General features: G+C 38.6%; 1 protein-coding gene across 1 annotated transcript in view; it reads left to right on the top strand.

The window, feature by feature from the left end:
* The window catches only part of LOC125878776 (protein kinase C beta type), a 288,745-nt gene that overhangs the window by 242,813 nt on the left and 41,104 nt on the right, over positions 1 to 4,828 (top strand). The window lies entirely within an intron of this gene.

Here is a 4,828-nt window from a genome sequence, read left to right on the forward strand (position 1 = left end):
GACTGTCTCCAAAAATCAAACTTTTGGCTCATGTCAAAATTTGGATTCACTATGTGTATTTTTCGTCATTCCTAAGATGTCGTCTATTTTTTGCTTCTTTTGGCAGAAATGGGCCTCCACAGACGAACACGTGAACGCGGTAATATACTCCCCTTTAAACACGTCATTGGCCATCAAGAATTTACACACACACACACACACACACACACACACACACAAAGCTGAGGATATAATTGTTTCCAAGCAGCTCTTTGATGGCTGAGTCACTGAACATGTCCTGTATCATATCACGATAAGAAGAACATCAGTTTAAAGGCAGCAGCTGTTTCCCTTTCATCCTCTCTCCCTCTCTTTCCTTCTGCATCTCTCCATCCTCCCACTGCTTTCACAATGGTGCGCTAAGCCAGGGAAGATAGGGCAAATCCCTCCTCTGAGCAGAGCAGGCAGGGGAGTGAGAGACGGAGCAAGAGACCGAGGAGCCGCGGAGAGAGAGGACCGAGTGCAAAACACTTCCTCAAACACTCCTCTCATCACTCCTTCTCTCCCTCCATTTATCTGAATCCAACCAATCAGCTTGCGGTAAACCTTGGTCTTATGGCTTCACCGTGTGTGTGTGTGTGTGTGTGTGTGTGTGTGTGTGTGTGTGTGTGTGTGTGTGTGTCCCACCAACCTGTGGTGATGATGTCAGAGAAGATTCCTGCTTCCTAAGCTACTCGCCTGCATGGCTTGTTTCCTTACGTCTTGTCTTCGTCCCCTCCCTTCAGTTCCTCACATCCTCACCACCTTGCCTCCTTTCCTCAGGACTTGTGTAGGCTGTACATTTCTGCTCCTCCACCTTTAGTGTAGAGACTGTGGTGAGCTAGCTTCAATTATATTTTTATTTGGAATGATATGATACTTTAATATATTAAAATACATTAAGGTCACAAGCAGTTATAGTCCAGTTTTGACTAGACGTAGGAATAGTTTGACATTTTGAGAATACGCTTATAAAGTGCCCCAGGAACAAGTCCTAAAACCCAGAAATGAGTTAGCATTTTCGCACTCCTGGACCAATTGTCTTGAAGTCAGTAGGTTTTTGGTTGGATACCTGAAATAAGGTCTGTGGTTAACACAAGCTCAAGAGACTTTCACGTTTTGTTCTGCACTATAAAATACATCAGTAAATACCCCACTCGTGATTTTTGAAGTTTAACGTGTTTAAAGGTGGTTGCTAACAAGTGGCTAAATGAGGCTACAGGATATCATCACGCTGAACACAGCTTTACAGCCTCATTGTAGGGACGTTGAAGTCATGCAACTGTGGTGTAGTTAGTTTGTAACCTAACGTTAGTGTTTTACTTCTGGCGATTGCATTCAGGCTTCAAAAATCATAAAAGTGGTGCTCATTTGGGAGGATTATCTTGCTGACCAAAACGTTTACAGTATGTATCACAGTTTTTGGTTTGCTACAGAGTTTATTTTCTGCAATAATCCAAAATCCAATGCAGAAGTCCCGTAGGCTTTTTGTTGACGGAGCCACGGCAATGCTAATGTAACCCTCTCTTCTTGACTGTTGATGTTCCCCAGCTCTTCTGGGCTGTGGGTAATAAGCGGGCTACAACAATTGTTTCTTCCTCTTCGTTTAATTTTTACCAACACGACGAGACAGTACTAACACATTCCAACTTAAAAGTACAGCAAAGACACTGACTCTGACTCTGTGACTCTAAATTGTCCGTAGGTGTGAATGTGAGTGTGAATGGTTGTCTGTCTCTATGTGTCAGCCCTGTGATAGTCTGGTGACCTGTCCAGGGTGTACCCTACCTCTCGCCCAGTGTCAGCTGGGATAGGCTCCAGCCCCCCTGTGACCCCTAACAGGATAAGTGGTTGTGGAAAATTAATGAATAAATGAGCTGAATTGTTTTCTTACCAATTGTTAGGTAAGTAAATTAAGGCCGATACCACTCACATGCAGTGTTAGTCTGTTAAATATAAAGCTGGAGACAACAGGTGGGTTGTTTAGTTTACCCTGGCATGAAGACTGAAACTATAACTTTTGTTCTGATTAATCAACTGAAATATAGCATTTTAATTAGTGACCTTCAGAGGAAGGTGGACTGTGTTACCCTCTAACAGAGCCAGACTAACATTTTCTCATTTCCACCGTCTATGCTAAGCTAAGCTAACTCACTGCTTCATATGTACAGACATGAGAAGTGACATCGATTTTCTCTGCGAGAAAGCAAACGAGCATATTTCACAAGATGTCAAGCTACTGCTTTAAGAGCAGTTCTTAAAATCAGAAAGTGATTCATCAACAGTGAAGCGTGTTATTCATCTGTAGCCTAATTATCACAGATGTAATTGCTGATGTGAAGAATTGGCATTTCAGGCGTTCCAGATTAAAATAAATCCAACTGTGATGGATTTTTATAATGATTAGGAACATCAGTTTGCGGCTGTACTGTAATCACACACACTGACTGATGCAAAACCTCACTGGCGTAGGATTTCACAGCCTAAAGTCTACAGTCTAATAAAACAGGTTTTATTTCAGTCAGGACAATTAAGCATGTTTTACCACGGCTATAGGACCAAGCATGTCAAGATATGAGCCTTTCAGACTGACTGCACACTGCAGCACAGCTCATCTAATAACTAACACACACCAACACACACATTTGAACATCATAAATGGAGCATTGTCTCCATCTAGTGGATACTTTAGGCTACACACGCGGCACAAGCAGTTAATTTAAAAGTGTGCGTTGAAAATAAATTATCACCAAATCATGATTCTAAAAAATATAAATGTGTTTCTTCCTCTGTGGTCCTGCGTCTCGGTGAGCTTGGCTGCCTCAGAGTGTGACTCCCTCTGGGACTATGATGCAGTTTATTAAAGAAAAAACAATATCAAGACGTCAGATCTCCAACAGAAGTGGACAAGTGAAATTAATTATTTAATCTTCATGAGGTGTAAATCTGGTTTTCTTTGAGCCAGCCTGTCTGCTGTCCCCCGAGTCCAAACAGGTGCACTGCTCTGTGAGTGGAGGCAAGATGCTGCCTTCAGGTGTACAGAGGAAAATTGGACAAAACTAAATCCTGAATTGGATGAAGGCATATAAATAGGCATATGAGTTTTTAGACATTGTCACAAATGTTAATGATTTCTTTCTTTTTTCTTTCTTTCTTTTTTTGTTTTGTGGTTTGCTATTTTGTTATTTAACATGTACCCTGCACTCGAAAGGTGATGTGTTTTATGAAATATGGGAGCCTTTTATGTCTTATATGGGATTAGATATCACAACTATTCTTACAAGAGGGGTACTGACATGTCTGCCATCTGTTTTTCTTTGTTTTAGTTATAGTTTGTAATTCCTGAGTCTATTCCCTTTATAGATGTTTGATCTGTTGTATGTTATATTTATTGTTTTCCCCTGAGAATTCAATACCCATACTAAAAATAAGTGCACGGGCCTCTCTTGCAGCAGACATTTTGACTTATCATAGTGGGAAAAGCACAGGTGTTACTGATAACACTCTGTTCTGTAAAGTGCTCCAGTGAGAGTGACAGTGGGCCAGCATGCATGACTTTGACCCATCACAACATACCTGGCTCTGATTAAATATCCACAAAAGGGAAAAAGATCTAGTATCTCGTATCTTGTATGTCAAAAGTCCTAAGATTCAGTTTTAGTACATCCTCTCCGTATATATTTAAGTAATAGCATCTTTATATCTTTTTTTTTTTTTTTGTCTTTGTGTGTGTGTGTGTGTGTGTGTGTGTGTGTGTGTGTGTGTGTGTGTCTGTGGGCGGGGGGTGAGGGGGTGCCTCTTTTCTTTCTTCTTCTCGTTTCTGGATAAGTATCTGTCCTCTTACTTTTTCTTTTTAAAATGATTTTCAAATGCACGAATGGAAACCTGACACATTTTTGGAGCTGCTCCTGCACTGTCATTTGAGCATCTGTTAACAAATTTGAACTGCAAGGACTATAATTTATGATGAAACAGACTTGTACATGACTTTATATAAGTTAATAAGGGACTAATTATTCTTAGACACTAACTTTATGGATGATACACAGTTTTTAAATTCTTTTCTGAAACAAATTAAAGAGGATTTACTTCTTTTCCATTCACGTTTATGAATATATTTACCCATAATGATGATAATGTTTATCATGTTTGACGACTTCCTTGTGAAAAGAAGTGGTCAAATTACTAAACACTTTTTTAAAAAACTTTTTTTTTTTTATTTGAATTTTATGTATTTATTTTCCTGTTAATTTTGTACTTGTTAATTCTTAGCCTTATGTTGCTGTCCAGGAAGATTGAAATACTGAAAGAAGAAAAACTGGTTACAAACCTTGAATATGAAATGGAATCATAGATATTTTCGTATGACACCAAAATTCCGATAACATACTTTAAAATTCAAACCTGCCCTGTAATTGTTGTTATCTTTTTATATTTATCATTGTATATTAATAATAGTTTATTATGCTGATGTATCACAGGGTCACACACCTATTCACATAATTTCTCACTTTAAAAAATATAGAAATAAATGTCACCAGTACATGAGCTTTGTATTGCGTAAGATACATAATATGATATGACAATAAAAAAGTATTTTTAAAAAATTAAATCATCTGTGTAATAAAACACTACTTTAAATCAAAATGGTTCTTTTATTTAAAATCACAATAATCTATTTCGAAATTAAACCTTTAACAACAGCGGCTGCACAAACATTGTTTATAATTTTAATGATACAAGACATAAGTGCGTTTGCAGTCATCACGTTGATGCTTGAAATTCTGAGTGTGCGGGGGGCGACCTGAAC

Source organism: Epinephelus fuscoguttatus, linkage group LG19, assembly GCF_011397635.1.
Source record: "Epinephelus fuscoguttatus linkage group LG19, E.fuscoguttatus.final_Chr_v1".
NCBI classification, from domain to species: Eukaryota; Metazoa; Chordata; class Actinopteri; order Perciformes; family Serranidae; genus Epinephelus; species Epinephelus fuscoguttatus.